Source organism: Epargyreus clarus, unplaced genomic scaffold, assembly GCF_041222505.1.
Source record: "Epargyreus clarus isolate Ecla_fem2 unplaced genomic scaffold, WU_Ecla_fem_2.2 ptg000014l, whole genome shotgun sequence".
Taxonomy (NCBI): Eukaryota; Metazoa; Arthropoda; class Insecta; order Lepidoptera; family Hesperiidae; genus Epargyreus; species Epargyreus clarus.
In genome coordinates this window covers 13,429,331-13,449,427 of record NW_027332222.1, presented here as the reverse complement: position 1 = coordinate 13,449,427, position 20,097 = coordinate 13,429,331, and the positions used below count along the sequence as shown (strand labels likewise).

At 36.1% G+C, this 20,097-nt stretch overlaps 1 protein-coding gene across 4 annotated transcripts in view; it reads right to left on the bottom strand.

Moving 5' to 3' along the window:
• cac (calcium voltage-gated channel subunit cacophony) overlaps nucleotides 1–15,880 on the bottom strand; it is an 89,853-nt gene extending 73,973 nt beyond the window's left edge. For all 4 annotated transcript variants that reach the window (XM_073079076.1, XM_073079075.1, XM_073079074.1 and 1 more), the window contains exon 1: nucleotides 15,674–15,880. The gene's annotated coding sequence lies outside the window, so the exon portion shown is untranslated. The remainder of the gene's footprint in view (nucleotides 1–15,673) is intronic.
• Nucleotides 15,881–20,097: the final 4,217 nt, after the last annotated feature.

The following is a 20,097-nucleotide window of genomic DNA, read 5'->3' as shown; positions in this document are numbered from 1 at the left end:
TACAAGAAAACTTAAAATGTAGAACGAGCCGGGTACATTGACTGTAATGTAAATGTGACACGCTTCCTCGGACCGGACGCATCACATCACATTTTATGTGCCTCGACAATTTTACGACGTGTTTATTTCATGGCATGTCGACTACTTTTACGTATAATACTTATAAATACTCGTACATACGAGTACTTCCTAACTGTTATTTTGTTCTTCGTTTCAATGTAGCGCCTACCTATTCCAATATCGTGTTGCGACTCAAAAATAGTTTATATGAAGTCAAGGACCCGTAGCATTTTAGAAAACTTTCCTTCATTTCATATATTAGTATAGGGAAAAAAAATTAGAACAAATTTCTGACCAATTAATAAAATCAATATATAATATTGATCTGATGAAATAACTAACTAACTAATAAATGTATTTTGTATTGAATGTGTGGATTTTTTTTACTTATTTAATACGTTTACACTTTACTATGCCAAAAGTGTTAAGTATACATTTTTTATTAGGATCTTTGGTCTAATGTCGTCTGTTAATACATTTCCTCTCAGTTTTCTCAGAAACTGAAGGGTTGAAAGGGGACGAGGATGATAGGACATCATTCAGCTGGTTAATTAATATTACATCATTGTTATTATTCTAGGAATTCAAATGAATATAGCAATTATCCAAAAAAAAAAATGATTAGACTATCGAATATGACTTAAGTTACCACAAGTTATTTCACTGCAAGAGGGAGTAACACAAATTAATACGTGTGTATAATTTTGAATCTTTCAAAAAAGAGGCGTACGCTGCTATTGAAATGCTGATGAATAATTAATTTCTCATGAATAACTGAGCTATTGATGTCATGGTATTGTTCAGTCAGCGTAAACATAGGCCGACGCATAGTATCAGATCGAAGTCTATCGACCGACACAGAGGATTAGAGTTCAATAACTCGCCGATCTAAACTTCGATGGAGATTTGACCCAATTCGAGTTGAACCTGATGAGAGCTTACAAGTGTATCATGATAATGTTGACGTTCAATTTGTTAAGTAAGCTTGTTTGTTATTGTAGTTGGTAGTTACGCGTATGGAATGTTTGTTGTAACATTAATTTCACCTGAAGATTTCGCTTGTTCTGAATCTCTTCGCTTGATTTGAAACAGTGTGATCAAGTTAATTAAACATAGGGTGAGTTTCAAAATAATTAAAATTTTAATGTGTGTTTTAGTATTTCTTGGACTAAGTTAAATAGTTATTGATATTAATTGAAGTTATTCAATTTCATTTCGGTTTCAGGCTCGTACTTATTCTGTAGTAAATAACGTAGTAGTATTTTTCATAATTTATTAATGTAAATATCACAGAAAAGCTAAAAGATATTTACCAACGAAACACCGGAAAATATATCCTCGTAAAACTAAGAACCTAAATAGCGAATATAATTATTAAATAGTCTTGCGAAAGTAACATATTTCATGCCACATTTTCTGGTTATAATTTCTAGAGAATATTTCCGAGCTGCATCGAGATTTTCCTTCTATGAAAAACATTTTAAGTCCGTAAAGGAAAGTCGCGAGTTACATTAAAGATAAGATTTTTTACTTCTCCTATTTGTAATAGTTAAAGTAATCTCGTTTGTAAAAACAAGCTTATAATATTATTACTCTAACATTAATTAATAAATATAATATTATAATTAAAAATAATACACAGAGCTTTCTTACAGATTTTATGATAATATAATTGCAATGGAAATTACATAGAGGAATGCAGTACATCTGAAGTAAAAACAGAAGAATTGCCAGAAGTCAATTATACCCGAGCACAATTATTTAATTGTTTCACTCCTACATAAGACGTTGAGACGTTTATGTGGCAAACGTAGCTAATCCGTGAGCGACATCATATACACGATGCTATTGACGACTATCGTTGATAATCGCTCGTTGTCGCCGCCTGTCGTCAGCTACTGTCAACTGTTGCTGCCTGTTGTGAGCAACTTTCGTCAAATATCGCCGCCTGCTGCCAGCGACCGACAACGACCGTTGACAGCAGTCGTGACATCAACTGTTGCTCATGTATTACCTCACTGTCTCTCGTTACCTTCTTTAGACTAAGTAGCCACAAAAAACTGCATCTATCATTCCGACAGATCCCTATCAAGTAGCGAGGGAGCGTCCTTACACGCCATCGTACACGTACAATGTATATGCTGACCGTACTTATCATACCTTGTTATAATTCAATTTGCTAATAGGACATCGAGGGTGGGCGCGGTTTGCACTGACAACATCTTAATTGTTTCTGAGTAATTAACTGCCAACGATCCATTTGATATTTTTGTATGCATTAATGAACAAGTTAACACTGATGTTACTTGCTTAATTATATACTTTTTTAATGCTTTGTTGTGTTTATCTGTTCTTTAGGTATAGCCATTACTAAGAAATCAAGGCACTTATTATAATGGGCTTATGTATTTTAATACTTCCCAGGAAAACTTCCTCTGCTATATTGTTATACTTCGAGGGTAATCTCAGGGATATTCACGGTGTTCCATCGTAGGTTTCAATGCAGGAAACCAATAATTGATATGGGATATGGGTCTGTTCAAAAAGTATCGCGACTTTATAAATTCCGCAGGTTACGTATATTCGATTTACGATTTTTAATGGCGTTATGTAGATACATATGTCTCTCTTTACACCGAAGAGTACGTCCATCTTGAATGTTCCGTTAATTTTTTTAAACTGTTTTGCTTGGACGTGTTTCGGCTCTTCTTCGATTTTTGCCTATTCCAAAAATGAATCAAAGGATCTGCATCAAATTTTGTGTAAAAAATAATTTTAATTGCGCAGACGCATTTCAAATATTGTCTGTGGCATATGGGGAACCTACCTTGGCTCGAAGGAACATTTATCGGTGGTCAAAATTTTTCTCAGAGGGCCGAGAAGATGTGAACGACGAAAAGCGTACTGGACACCCGAGCACGTCAACAACAGACTAAAACATTGGTAAAGTTAAGAAAATAGTATTGGCCAATCGTCGAATCACCCTTAGAGAAATAGCCGAGGACCTTAACATACCGATTGACTCGAGCCATTCGTTTTTTACTAATGATTTGGGCATGAGACGTGTCGGCGCGAAATTCGTATCAAAATTGCTCAACTTCAACCAGAAACAGCATCGCGTTAACATTGCTGAACTCTGTGCGCGACAATCCAAATTTACTCCAGAGAGTCATAACAAGTGATGAATCATGGATTTATAGTTATGACACGGAAACCAAAGCTCACTCATCCCTACGGAAGCTGCTGCACGAACTAAGAACGAAAAAAGCACGCGAAGTTCTATCAAATGTGAAGGCTTTGCTTACAATTTTCGTCGATTGCAGGGGCGTGGTGCATCATGTGCTCTTGCCACAGGATAGAACAGTTCACTAAGGATTATTATCTTCACGCGTTGTGCAATTTTCGCCCGGATTTATGGATAAATAATTGGCTGTTGCGCCATGATAACGCGCCTAATCACACATCGTTGTTTGTGCGCGAATTTTTGGCCAAAAACAACATAACAATTATGCAGCAGCCACCATTTTCCCCAGGCCCCCTGTGACTTTCATGTTTCAGTAAAGAGAGATGTGTCACTAAAGAGATCCATGAAAGGATGACGCTATGCATCGATTAAGGAGATAGAGACGGCATTTTAGGAGCAGCTGAACAAGATCACAAAAAATGTTTTTTAAGTGCGAGGCAATACTTTGGCACAAGTGTATTATATCTGACAGGGATTAATTCGAAGGGGACAGAATTTCACGAATAAATAGACAATTTTTGAAAAGACTGTGCATGTGCAAAAATTACCGAAATTGACAAACATACAACACTATTTCGTGGTTTTACATATGTATGTTCCAGGCATTAGAGGAAAATAAACTTATCCATACTGGCGGTTGCATTTCTGTTTCCCATTTAATTATAGGGAAAAACCCATTTATACCGAATACATACTCAGGGAAATAACTCAGGAAATATTACAATCCTTAATAAGCAAATCATTTATCGACTTCAACAAAAGGAGCGCAAGGGTTGAGAAATATCATTATTGCATTAATTTATAAAAAAAGAACGATGAATTTCAATTCCTTTATTTTAGTTCCTTCCTTTTTTACTCTTTCATTAATAAATACGAGTAAGAATTTATTTAGTTACATGTACAGACACGGAGCGTATCAGACGCACGCCGTAACAGACAAAATGACATTTTCTATTAAAAATGTTGACAGGCGCGGCCCATCTCTGCATGGTTGTGTTATCGTCTATATAAATACGTTAAAATACACGTTGTGTAAAATAATACTATTTTGTCTGCTGCGGCATCTAACCTTCACTGTGTGTGGATGTAAATGAACCGCAATAATCTATTTCAGCCGTCCATTTTATTTCCAATGTATAACTAAATATTTCGTGTACCTACTTATTATTCTAGTGACCGTTCACATATTTGAAAGCGATACGCTTCCAGCGTTTTGTTGACGCTCATTAGCTCTTTGTTGAACACTGCATAAATTAAAACATTTGCTTTATATTTAAAATGGCATAAAATAGAAGATCAAAACAGTTTTCTACCACTTGGCCTTGGAAAAGGCTTTCCCATGCTCTTCGAGGTAACAAAAAAACTACAACCTATGCTGACGGAATGAGTGCCACTCAACGCCTAATAATTGGATATTACCCAAAAATCTGTAGCTTGGCTGCAAATCGTAGCGAAACTTGGTTTTTATTCACAAGAAAATGTTTATCATCTCTAATTAATGTTTATCATCATTATATAACGAGATTTTGCTCAAACGAACATTTTTGGTCATTGAAGGTGGTAGAACGCTTGGTGATTTGACTTCGGCGGCACCACCGCCACATCTATTTCTGCCTCATAACAGCAGTGTTAAACGCTGCTGTAAACAGAACTGGTTTGAAGGGTGTAAGGAAGACGTACTTTTCCCAGACGTTCCAGCTTAGACCTCAAGGGAAGCAGCGGTGCACAGTGACCAACCTTAGGTAGGAACATCCTATCTGGGGTTGATTACAGATGTCCATGGGTAGCAGTAGCCACTTACCATCAAGAGAATTGTATGCTCATCTGCTACTCTAATAATATAAAAAATAATGTAAGTCACAAATGTCATAATGTTATTAAGTGTGTTATAATTCAATGTAATGGGTAAGGCAACAAAACAATATGGCTTTCTCGAAAACAAATTACCAACAGGTCGCCTTAATTTAGGTAGTCAATAAAACCTTGCATAAATGTTCAATTAGGCCCAATCATGGCGTTTGGATAATGAAATATGATAATAAATCAATTTATGGACGAAAAATAATGTAGAGCTAGTGCATATAATATGCAGTTGAAAAGTGGTAAAACCAGTATGATTTAACTTGGGAAGTGCCACCCTCATACCTTTTTTGTTAACGAAGGTTCCCCCTTCGTTAACAAAAACCACGGGACCGGGTACCTTTAAAAGGTACCCGGTGCCGTGGGAGCGACACAGGATTATGTGGGACTCGTATCGCACTAAAACCCCCTAGTGGCCGTCCTCGGCGTTGCGTAGAGGACTCCGGGACGCTCGCCACACCCTCTGGTGTGCACGACGATATGCGACCACACATACCGCCGTCCTTCCCGGGGGCGCTAGCCGGGCGGTTTGACCTCCCACTCTTGCCGCCCGTAACCCCGGAAGCCCCCTTTTAATCGCCTCTTACGACAGGCAGAGGATACCGTAGCCCTATTCTGATCCCGGAACTACAGAGACAGCCACCCTCATACCTATTGCTAGCATATATCATTTCTTGCGTTTCGGTAGTAGAGTGTGGATGCCAGTTGCGTTACACATGAGAGATGAGATGATATCTTCAGGTAGAATTCCTGTTCTACGAGTATATGGAGTTGATTGCAGAGTTATATAAGCGACAGTGACACAAAAAATATGCAAAAGGAAAGTGTCAAGGTACTTTTCCAATGTAATAATATCAATTAGATTTTGACAATAAGTATAATATAATATGCAATCAACTCTAACTAAGATAAGAGGCCTTGGCAACTACATCAGCTACCCTGAAGACTAAGTTAGAACGCCTCTTATATTAATTACATGTATTATGTAATACAAAAAATTCAAGATCAACATATTATTATAACTTCCTTCGTTTTGATGTCGGTTAATAACATTGATTACCTTATTTTTTTATAATATAGGAGTAGCAGACGAGCACCTGATGGTGTGTGGCTACTGCCGCCCATGGACATCTGTAATCAACCCCAGATAGGATTTAATATTCCTACCTGGAGCCCCACAGGTGCGCCGCTACGTCTGGGGACAAAGCTGGAACGCCTCGGAAAAGTCTGTTTCCCTTACCACACCATTCAAAACGGAACACAGCAGCGCCTAACACTGCTGTTATTAGGTAGAAATAGGTGTGGTGGTGGTGCCGTCGAAGTCGAACCACAAAGGGCTCTACCACCTTCAAAAATTTTGGAATAAAAATACTCTACGAAAAAAATTTTATAGCTTGGTACTAACCAGGATATTGTACAACACCTACATATTTACATACAGTACATTCTATATATTTAAACAAACATGTCACGAAGTAGGTCGCACGCTTAAGTCGCAACTCGAATTTGTATCAAAGCCTCCGTAAATTGCTTATGTAGAGACGATCTAATATGAATGCGAGTTGTATTAAACGTCTATCTTAAGAGAAACTTGAAGGAAATCTCATCAACGGTTATAACTGGTTGCTAATCACTGCACTCGAAAAGTAATTTAAGTAGCTACAAAATTAAGTTGGTGCTGTTTAGGACGTGTTTTCGGGTGTAGCAAATATGAATAGTTGGATTTTACAACAATGTTGTTATAAATATATTTTGGCACTTAAGAAGTAAATGTATAGTTGGATATATAGTTACAAAATTACTGTTATATAAATTATTCTTAAATTTTGAACAAAACCTAACAGTAACTCAAGAGTATATTTTATAAAACTGGACATCAAAATGTTGTCAAAAATACGACGTACATTTTGTTAAAAACGACTTCATCACGACAAAAAGTTCATAAGATGAGTTAACACAGATAATATAATAAAAATAGAATAGTGTTTACAACATTTATAGTGAGTAGTATTTATTTATTCTTTGAAGTTTACCGTTCAGTAATATCACTCCCATTTAACACGTATACCAGTTTATCTGCATAAATTCTCCAATATCCTTAATCCATGTAAACAGATTATGCAATCGAGCGCCCCCATATTGGATTGCAGATGTGTTTACAAGTATCTGAACTGGATTAATGGCTCGGGAATGATTGCATGTGTCGATCGAAGAGTGAAAATGCAGTTGCCGAAACGCGCGACGGAATTAAACAAACTTGTTATTGTTTTTGATTTGTTTACCGTTACTTGTATACAGTTTAAGCCCGTTATCAATATTCGATCTATACAAATGTATGTCTAAGATCAAAATTGCACAATTTTTAGTAACATCGAACGTCGATTTTTGGTACCCGAAACTGGATAGATTGATTATGAATAACCAGCGTTAGTGTGTTTATCTACTTTAATGTAAATAACTTTATTAATGTGGGTATATGCATAAAACCCTCTTGGCAGAGTAATGGTGATCATATTATACTTTTTTCTGAGTGCCTAATCTAATTCGCCTCATGTGGGAGGTTTAAAATAAGTTTGGTTTTGAAAAATTGTTAAAGGACGTGATCACATAATAATATTAAGTGATGCTATTGCAAAACAATATTTAAGTTAGTAAAATTCAGACTACTTTTACTACTAAAACACTTTTAAGGGGTAATCTAAGTCACCTAATTAAAACCGTAGCTGATAAAATACAACACATAGATGATCAATTAAAATCAGGTTAAGCTATTTTTGATTTACTACATATGCATTAATTTTATTATTACTTCTCCATTATAAAAAGGCGAACGAATTCAAGCTGAATTACTTCAATTATATTTGGATGTACTAAATATCAACTCGTATGTTGTAGAATATAAAAAGCTAACTAGCAAATTGATAAAAACGACTCGACGACAGACGTCACAACAATTGAAACGAAAATTAAGTTCGAAACGAACCAGTCACCAGTCAGCACCAAACAGCGGTAATTAAAATCAAAAGCACCGCTAAATATAAAACTGGAACAACACAAAAATATAACAAAAACATAAGACCCCGTTGAAGGGTTGCATTGTTCGAAAATGCACCTTTTGTTGTTTTCGAGAGGGTTGTTTTGATTTGTTTAACCGTGTCGTGTCGAGATGTTAGGCACTGAAAGCTGATAAGGCGATGTATCGTGCTGAATAAGTTGGCACTTAAGTAGAGCCGAAATATGCAGTGATTAAAGCTTGTTTTATTTTTAATAAGTGAACCAGTTTCGTAACAGACGTTTTAGACTTTTAACATGTACGTTACTTTATGCAATTAAAGTATAACTTGTATCAATAAATATTTTATATACAAATGCATTTGTTTATGTATTTCCATTACAGAGACTAGTAAGGTAAATAAACATGCCGACATTTTGGATTTTTTGAACTAATTATACCAATGTTCGATACATTGGCATTTTGCTAACAACATTGCTATTTTTTTAATTGTTAGTAAAATTCACATTCAGTTATTTTTGTAAATAATGGGCTGAATGCAATTTAGTTGGTCAATCAACCAGAATAAAATACAGATACCATATCAAGTTCAATAAGAATGTATAAATTCGTTCGAAGTAATCGTACGCTTAACTCCACAGTTTATATGTTACATAATGTAAAATTACAGTCGAAACAGCCTAGTTTCAGTACATTATCGAGAACAAGGCACTCAATACATGAACAGGTTAGGGTTCGCATAAAACCCTGAGTGTGTATACTCAGTAGAAGCCAACCTAGTGCAAGGCAAAAGGCGTTACAAGCGATCAACAATACGGAGTAATGAAATCGTGGTCTTAAATGTGTAGAGCGCTCTGGGGGTCTACTACCATCTCTTAAAACAATATTATTGTAATCATACATTGCAATTTCGTACTACGACCTCGTTAAAGTAAGTTTGTATTTATAATATTATAATAAGCAGTTTTGTATGATGTTAGACGAAATTATTTACTCTTTTTTTACAGGAAATTTAACTTTTTAAGCAAAATATGACAATTTCTGTTGGTTGCAATGTCTCGTTTCCTCTTGGATAAGGTATAGACAAGTTACTCATTCTTTTACATCACTCGGCAGTAATAAAACAAAACTATTTTAAGGAGATCGTGGTACGAAACAAAATAATGTTGATGCAATATTGAGATATATTTTTCTGAACAATGATGAATTATTTTAAAAGAGAATACAAAATAAAATAATAATGTAATTAAGGTGTAACGGAATGCACTTAAATTAAATGCTGTTTTAATAGAGGTTGAGACAATTACAGAAATATACTTAATATTAAGCAAAAGTAAACAAATGTAAATTATTTATTCATATTATTTATAAAATTCCTCAAAAAATATGAATTGTTACGTCGTGCTGACTGGTAAATGGATAGCTAAGGTAAGTCTATGCTGTATGAGAGAATAAAACAAGCCGTTCTACTTAGTTCTCAAGAAAAGAGCCATATCTGTGGGCGACCTTTTCAGTCACACCTAGGGCCTAGGGGTATTGCGGGTGTACTCGTATATGGGCGACAGTTACCATTTACCATCCTGTAGACCGTATGTTCATTGGCTCCTTCTAAAATAAAAAATCTGACGTAATTTTCATCATGCCCTGAAGTAAACATCACTCTAAGTACACACATTCACAATTACATAACTGGAAAAATACTGGCAGGCATTTTTAAATGTGTCAGTTTCTAGCAAAAGAAAATAAACACCGCTCCACGTTCGTGACTAGTAAATCATTGACGCACTATGTATGGATTCGTCCTGCACTTTGTCCGTTTAATCTCTAGAGTTCAATGAGGGAATAAAAGAAGTTCCAACGAAGTTCTGAGGAGTAGCAATTCATAATATGGCTAAGCTCAGGTAAGACTACAATCCTATCTAGGGTTGACTGCGCTATCCATGGGCGACAGTTGTCACTTACCATCAGATGATATATTCTCGTTTACTACTCCTGCAATAAAAAAAATCGTACAAAAGTAATACTCTTTCAGTTATTCATTAAACTTGAAGTAAATATGGCTCCAAGTCCACACGTTCACAATTACATAACTGAAAAAAATACTGGCAGGCATTTTTAAACGTGTCAGTTGCTAGCAAAAGAAAATAAACACCGCCCCACGTTCGTGACTAGTAATTCATCGAAACACTATGTACGGATTCGTCCTGCATTTTGTCCGTTTAATCTCTAGAGTGGTGCGCTTTTCAGGCCGGAATGGACCGTGTTTTAGGTGTAGTGCATCAAAACGCTTTAACAATCAAGGTACATCAAAGGATGTTAGCGAATGGGAGAGCATTTTCCGTGTAACAGAAAACATGGGTAAAAGCATTAAAATTTGACATTTAATCTTTGTTATTTTTTATAATATGGGAGTAGAAGACAAGCATGCAGTCCACCTGATGGTAAGTGGCTAAATAAATCAATCCAAAGGTATATATCACGCAACGCGACATGTACAGTCACAAGAAAAATGCAAAAAAAGTTAGCTCGTCTTTCAAACCCCACGACACATATACGAGTACTCTGATTATGACAAAGTTCATAATCGATGGTTCCACTTTCCATTAGCTAACCTATTATTTTATTATTTTTACCACTATCGGTGAAAAGGGAAAAAAAACTTATAAAACTCGGAATCAATTTGACAAAACCGAAGTAATGGTCACTTGTCATTGCTGACACAGTTACGTTGTTTGACCTGACTCGCGAAGTTGCGGGCAACTTTACCTCGAGCAGATTATGCAACTAGGCAAAAACGACTTCGTTATGGAAGCCGTCAGGGGAGGGTAGAATGTGAAAAGCGTCATATTTGCTGCCTACGACTAGCTCATTGATCTATACAGATATAATAACTGAGATTGGTATAGGAATTCCCATAAGATAGCTATATCATGAATGGCTGTTGCTATCATAATTATAATCTCAATTAAAGCACACAGATAAATTCCATGGATTTTGTAATTTAAGAGATAGCATTCAGATGTCTATTCACGATTTATTAATAATTCATATTATTCTCCTATTTACAAATGTGATAAATTCAAAAGTCTTACCGACACTGTATTTGTGCACGTGTGCAAAACAATACACAATACACGAGTATTAAGTGAAACATCAAACGCTTATTGAACTTTCTACAGGTCACTAGAGATTGGTCCTGGTTACATACCAATCCATTTGAGAGTAAAATACTTGACTCCATCAGAGATATATCTCCACGATTATGAGAAATCTATACCAAGCAATAATACCTAAATCTATTGCAACCACTTCGTATTCACAGCTGTTGAAGGGCGTTGATGTGTTGATAACATGCAATGATATGCCGATATATTCATAGGCATAGTTCAAACGTTATTGAAATTGATAGCCGGCATCCTACTTACGTTCATTCACATATATCATGTATAGGTATGTACAATGTACATGTCGTGTGACATCCGGGCACTTGCAATCACACGGAGGGGTTAGTGCTCGAAATGGTTCAAGGTACTTTCTGGACAAACTGCGTGTGAACTTAGTAAGTACCTACTAGATGTAGATGTTTTTTAAGAAAATGGAAGTAGGAGAACAAATCCTCGGTACCTCAAATATTTGTAAATTGTACATATTAGAATTTAATAAACTGTAATGTGAAACATTGTGAAATAACCTGTACGCACTGATGTTCTCTAAAATATTATCCAACAATAATCCACATATGGTCCACTTTACATATGATATTTTCTTAATCTGGGAGAAAACTATGCACAGTAGCGGAAGATTTCCGAATGGAGAACAATATGCATTTTTACAAAAAGCGTAAAATCAACGCTTAGGAAGTGATGAGTTCGAGATGAAAACATGGTCGGACGTACGTCGGGTCACAACGAAAATGAGAGTGAATAAAACATTGAGAGAAAGACATTCCACTTATGGCGCAGCAAAAGCCTATGCCAGAACAATGTTTCTTTGAGGCACAAATTCAAAATATGCAAATGTGTGTCTTTCAGGGTAAGTTGTGCTTACGACCTACATTTTACTCAGTATTCTAGTTTCTTTTATCTATTGTTAAGCCGCGTACATACTGAATGAACGGAGGCGAACTAGGGCACTGAAAAAGGGGAATGAAGGTGTTTATGTTTCGTTGAAAACGGCTAAGGTTTATACGTACTCCGAGTACCTACAGCAAACTGGTAAAACCGGTTTACCAATTTGTGTCCCTACGATTTTCAGTATTTTCTAAATGTAGTGGTCATTTTGATTACGACTGATACGTTTTCTAAGGTTTTGCGAAATACGGTGGTTAATAAGCAAACACAATTTTATTTTGCTGATAAGATACATTGGGAGATTAGAATATAAATAGAAATTTCGATGGCAGTATTCAAAAGTTAAGTGTTCTGACGCACATATCAAATTTTATATTAATCATATTGTTATAGGTATATTTAAATATGTATACTGACATATTACTGATCTTACATGTTCAGAAAGATCAAAATTGTTACCGATATTCCTGCAGATGTTATGATAGAGTAAGATTCCTGATATCTTTCTAATCAACATTTTATCAACTCTTGCAATAACATTACCAATTTTACCATTCATTGTAAAGTACCTAATAGATGTAATTAAAACGAAATCATTTTATTGTTTTAAGTATTACACCTGTCTACATGGACGTGAAACATCCGCACACAAAAGTTCATTTCATTTCAGAAGCCACAAAAAATATCCCTTTAGAGTTTCGAAAAAATCTCGTTTAAACAGAACCTGCAAATGACGAGCCTATGACAACGAAAACAAAGCATCCAATACCTGGACAAAAACATCCGAAGTAGAACTTTTGTAATCAAAGATAATGCGACAATACAAAAAAGTCGATTGCGCCTAAATGATTATTCGCAGCGTTGTCTTGACAGACAATGTCGTACTTAACTGACCCAATTTCAAAGGTTGCATCTTGTCCTAATTCCAGAGCGGGCTAAAATCTGAGTTCGGCTGGACGGCATTCATGTCATAATAGCGATATTATGATATGAATGGAGTGATTTACGCGTTCAATTACATCATCGCTTACATCTTTTGGGGGCAAATATGCATAACATTCCGTACTCTCTGCCCAATAGATTTTCTGTATGTTCTAGTTAGGTACTTTCATATCTTGATGAAGTGTTTTGCTTGGACAATAACGATTTATAATATAACAATATCTTCTTATTAATTAATATAATATAATTATTAATATATCTTGTGCTATACGAAAATAATTAGTAATTTAAATCTGTTCGGTTAATAAAAAATAGTTCTATTTAATATAGAAAGTTATTCGATCTAAAACTTTCGGTTAAAATAAGATAAGGTAATAATCGATAGACCTTGCGCGGGAGTCGAATAAAGATATAACAAGTATAACATAATTATTATGAGTAAAATATGAGACAGAATTTTGTTTGATCTCGAACTGTTGTTTATTTATTACTAAACAACTTGTCGAAGTTGAAAGTACAAAAATGGCAAGTTAATAGGGGGTTGCTATGAAAATAGGGGTATCTAGAATATTATTTATGAAGACTTTGACGTGACTGTACCTGAACGACGTTGTTTCAAATACAGCAGTTGACATGTATTTTTCTGAAATTAATTTTGAATCCTTGTAACCATATAAATGTTTATGAAATTAACAATTTGCATAATAAGAGTTCTTTATGCGACAAACTAATTATTTCATAAATAAAAATATGAGAAGACCGGCGACTTACTTAAATAGGAATTTAAACAACAACAAAATTAATTTTCGATGTTAACACACATTACATTTTTGTAATCATAAATGGTATTTAAACCTATTTTGTGGCTGGTCGAGGAGACGAAGATTAAGATTGAGACTGGAGGAAAAAAACGTTAATAGTTCGTCGGATCTTTGGGAATCTGAAAATGGGTCGCCTGGTGAAAAGTGATTATTATTTGTGTTGTATACTTACTTGTAACACTAAAACAGTTTTTGTTTCGTTATTAGCACCCTTGAAAGGTAAAATTGGTATCTTATATTTTATATATTGGTATCAATCTTATATTATTCCTTATATACAAATATAACTATATTATCTAGCGTATTATCAAATAAAGCTATATTTTAGCATGTTTTTTGAGGTGGACTCATGTCTTTTATTTTAAGTTAGTTCATAGATGAGTGGTTAGATTTTGAGACGATTTTTAGAATATGATGATTGATGTTTTAAGATTTTGTCAATCAGGCAGTTTTATTGAATTGATACGAGTAGGTAGAGTTTTATGAATATCGTTTTACACAACAACGAATATTATGACAAGGTGTTTATGTAATAATGTTTGATTGACGATAAATATAAAAATTTCACAGTTTTTTGTGAGACATCATCATCGAGCTTCACTTATGAATTCCTACCTACATTCGAAATCAAAGTGTAGGTGTGCGAAATAATACTCTCCTTACGAAATCACGTAAACTATTGATAAATATGCAAATGCGTCCCACTTTCATGATAAAATATCAGAGCTATTTACTTAACAGATGATGGAACACCTACGTGGAGTTCACGTTAAAATGGCACGCTTAAAGAAGCCTTACAATCTACCACTCACCAGACTTAGGGGCATGGGCGCGGCGCGGCGCTCACGAGCGCACTCCTTTAACTAAATGAATCCGTGACGAAATAGCGCTTCTATTATCTCCATTTCCTCAAGATCACCGTACATTTAGCTATAGGCGAGTTACAAGGACGGTTGCCCGCCGCCGCGGCCAGTGTTGCTAGGTGCAGATCAATCGCCAACCCTTGTAGGTTACATGAATGAAACCTACACACTTCGTCAAGTCGTAACAATGTCTCTTTTTACCCAGGAGCCGTTCGTTTTAAATGGCTCGAACGTGGGTATTTTTAAAAAACTATAAGTATATATAGTGTCACAAGAATTTTGGTTAACCCAACGGCTTTGGCACAACGATTACGAAGTTCGCGAGAGGGCGGAGGATTAGTTGTAAGGTCTGAGCCTGACGTGTCAGTGTCGTATGTCGGACGAGCGGTAGACGGCGGCGGCGGAAGGTCGGGGAAGCCGGGAGCGCTGCTCGGCGCGAGCCCGGGCTCCGCTGACGTCAGCGACGGCTCGGCGCCGCGCGGCCCTACTCACCACCGTCGCCGGCCAATTATTATTTTATATACACGAACGGGAACAGCGTTAAACAAAAGGCGATGTCGGCGGGGCGGGCGCGGGCGGAGAGCGCTCGCCGCAGGAGCGACGCGCAGCGCCATCTAGCGGACCACGCAGCGACCGCTGGAGCCTACTCCTTTCGGTCTGCGGACGATCGAATCGAGACGGTACCTCTGCGCTGACCGACCGTCACTGACGTTGAAACACTATCACTGACAGGAGGAGACGCCGGGAGCCAGGATCTCTACGAGCAACGACCGAACTCAAATTGCGTGCACGTATCGTACCGTGGTCAGAGCGTGGCTGCGTGTGGTGGTGGCGGTCGGGTGGGCCATGCTGTCAGGCTGCGCGGGAGAGGCGCGGGCCGGGCATGGCGGGCTCCTGCTCGACACTGCGGTGCGGCCGGTGCGGGCGTCCGCGGCGCGCGCTGCACGCCACTGGCCCGCGCACCGCCCGCGCCCGCCGCGCCGCGTGCGCGCGCACGCCCGCACTCACCACCACGGCCGCACCGCGCCTTCAGACTTCTGTCTTCGGCCTGCAGCCGCGTGCACCGCCACCAGCCCGCCCACACAACAACAAACCTTACCTATCGATTGTCGACTTCGCTCGTTTCTGCACTTACATCAAGATCGTTAGCCAATGCACTTTGACAATAAACAGAGAAGCTAGGAATACCTCTCCATATAAGTTTCGAGCCGGTGTTAAAAACGACATATGTGAGTTTGACATAATAACACAAGACATAATTTAATTACAATTATTTTCAGTGGTTAAAGTTATTATTAACTACTGTTACAAAAAAGTATACTTGTATACATAAGTATGTACTTCTTGATTTTAATTTAAACCTAAACTTTAAAGTCTTTTCGTGGATAATTTAAATAAATTTGAACGTTATTCTTCCATATATTAACGTATGATTTCCCAGAAAATTAACTTGTACATTAAGTAAACGATTACACGAGACCTACATACTGCTTGCGCTATCAATCAAGACTTAGCTACGAGACCGCTTGGCGATGGCCCAATCTCCTAACACACTTCACGAATTCGGCATTCCATTGAAAGCATGCTCATTTAATATACGTAGGCGTCACAAACACGTCATTTGTATGTGAGAGAGTGGTAGTTGACTACCCCTTATAAGAATAAAATTAACATAACATAACTTATTACAATAATATAGGAGTACTTTTTCATTGTTCAACTGAAATTCAATAAGTTTATAAGTCGCTTCAGAAATTTTAATGATGTTTATTACTTAAATATTTCCATCTGATAAAAATCATATAATTATTTCAACGGAATCACTTTGCACTTAATAAACTAACGCTAACATAATGTTTGAAGTCGGTATATTTGTTTTGTTTATACAACTAACTAAACCGTAAACAAATACCTACCTATTTTCCTCGGGACTCATTGGAATTATGTATTCCAATTCCTGCAACTGTATTTTAATACCGATATATGTATTCAAATGTATTTAGAAGATGTTTTGCTTCGTAACAACTGTTAATAATAAACTGTTACAACAACTATTACACTGGCATCGAATTTATTAACTTAAAAAAAAACAGAAATTTAAATCAATTTTGGAATGCCGCTTAATAGTACCTAAGTATAATAATACCTACTGAACAATAAGTAGTAGGTACACTATTCTCACAAATTACCTAATGGTTCGGAAAAGTGTCTTTAGCAGCATTATTTCAGCATCCTAGAAAATAGCTTTATGTTCTAAGAAAATAATTGTCACACTTTTATATTTCTCTCATCCTTTAAGAAAACACAATATTTTTCCAGGAACTATTTCCTCGAGACACGGCTCATTGATAAATGTATTGGAATTGCTCCTTTAATAGCTTGCAGTTGAAACATGTGATCAGGGTCGGATTTGGACGAGGATTTGAGCGGGGCGGGGCTACTGCAGAGCCTCCACAAAAGAAGGATCCCCACAAAAAGATTAAAAAAACATCCAAATTTCAACGGGTCAGCAATTTCTACAACTTTTTCTTTCCAAACGATGTATTTGTCGCATTTTACATGCACTTAACTAATTACTACATTATTGTTAAAATAATTTATTTGTAAGCAATAAATGTTTCAAAAACTTGACGAAACATTTTTACCTATTCGAAAAATAGAGGCTTCCTACTACATTCTTTGTTGAAATAATTTTGTTTGTTAGAGAAAGGACAATGCCCATGAAAGTATGGACCGCCGTCCAGATTTGCATCAAATTGAAACTTGTTGTGAACGATGTATAATTAACCAAATACTACCACCAATAATTATTTTTTAGATCAGCACCCGGGTTCTGAAGTTATTTACCAAAATGTTACATAACCTTAAAATCGAAAATATCCGACGACAGATTGATGGTCGGTTTTAACTGATAGTAGGTACCTATAATGTAGTTCGATTAACATATTCCATTTACTTTTAAAGGTAGTAGGTAAAAAAACCTAAAATAATCCTAAAAACCTTAAAATAATGAATTCCCAGTATAAAATACCGCCATTTTAATTTTTAAGAACAACAATCAACATTTCGTCTTATTTTATCTTAAATTGGAACCCCCTTGTTCAAAGAAACTATTCTGATCAACAAACTATATAAAAAAATAAAATAATAATTTTAATATTACTTTCATTTTGATGCATGAGAAAAATCATTAGTCGAAACACTAATAGATCTTATTGAATTCCGAGTATAAAATTCCGCCATTTTAATTTTTAAGAACAACAATCAACATTTCGTCTTATTTTATCTTAAATGGAATCCCCTGTTCAAAGAAAGTATTCTGATCGACAAATTATGTAAAAAAATCAAAAAATAATTTTAATATTACTTTCATTTTGACGCATGAGAAAAATCAGTACCAAGAATGGGCATTCTCCTTTGACGAAACAAAATTGTTTTATTTGTTCGAAAAATAATTAGAGGCCTCCACTTTTTCGTTGCACCAGAGCCTCCAGACCTCCAAATCCGGCCCTGCATACAATCAGCCAATGAGAGCGCTATTCAGGCGAGCATCAATCCGGAGTTAATCTCATTCCGTAACTGTAAACAGATCCCGAATACACTTGTGATATTTACGAAGTGCTACCTTTAGGTTGGAAGTCGTTTAAAACAACCGTCATTTCAAGCGAAACGTTCAATCAACGCGAAACTATTAGCTTACGGATTATTATTGAGTGGTACTTAATATATTATTTATTATTTTTATGTAATAAAATAAAGGAAATAGTGTTTGCAAGGATTGTAGTAGCAAATTGGACGTCCACCTGATGTGATATGATCTCTTTAGTAAACAAGTAACTTAAGTAAGTCTTTAATAAGTTGAAACGTGTGTAATTACATACATCAGTCATTAAATTTATCAGAACGCAGCAGCATTTCTCTTTCACTACACATTAAGCATAAAGGCATTTTTACCACGAATATCGAAATAAATTACCATTTTATTTACCAGAATTGCTTTTCAAAACAGACACACTGAAATAGAATTTTTTGAGAATATGCCACCAAAAAGCTCAAATAAAGTGAACCTTTGATATTAATATTCTTTAACAATCAATGCATTTTTATAATGTTTACAGAAACCACAAACTATATTTTTAAAAATATTATGTGTAATTATCCCAGATATTATAGTTAAAAATTGGCATTACTTGCGTTATTCCCAGTAGTAGTGCCAACTTACAACCCGCGACCTTAAAACTACCCCTGAATGCAAGGTCTCTCGTGGCATGAAATAGTGCTCTCTACTTAGCACACATAAATTAAAATCCTTGGTAGAGACGATTCAGTACACTTCCTCATTCTTTTATAGAAATAATTATTTATAGACATTTAACTTGCAAAACTTCCAAACTGTGTTTTTATATCAGACACATTTTTTATAAATAAAAGCGTGTTGGAGTTGGAACATTGATGGAGGTAACTAATTAAAAAAGCATTATAACACCTGAAACGTTTTTTTCTTTGTCAATCACAATGTAACACGCTTTCATTTGTAAAAAAAAATGTGTCTGATATAAAAACGCAAATATTTTATAAATCAGGTTTAAATTATTTTAAGCGTTTTAGTTCTTTTTTATAAACATTTAATAAAAGCTTGCTTTTAAAACGTTTTTTTCTTTTGATTTTATTTTATATCTTAATAGTAACAAATGTATTGTCTATTTGAAGGTGGTAGAACCCTTTGTGGTTAGACTCCGCCGGCACCACCGCCACTCCTATTTCTATCTAATAACAGCAGTGTTAGGCGCTGCAGTGTTCCGATTTGAAGGGTGTGGTAAGGTAGACAGACTTTTCCGAGGCATTCCAGCTTAGTTCTCAGAGGTCGGTCGGTTCGGCGCATCTGTGGCCGACCTCAGGTAGGAATCTTTAATCCTATCTGGGGTTGATTACACATGTCCATGGGTGGCAGTAGCCACACCATCAGGTGGGCTGCATGCTCGTCTACTACTCCTATATCATAAAAAAAATAGTATGTATGTATTAACAAATGTAGTATGCATCATAAAACATGGGCGGTTGACATTTATGATCACGTCAGTGACTCCCATGGAGACGTTGAATCAACCTCAAATAGGATATGCATCACTAAAGCACTAAGCTGGAACGTTTCGTATAAATCCGTTATCACACCCTTCAAACACAATTACAGCCGTGCCCAACACTATGTTGTGTGAAAGTGGTA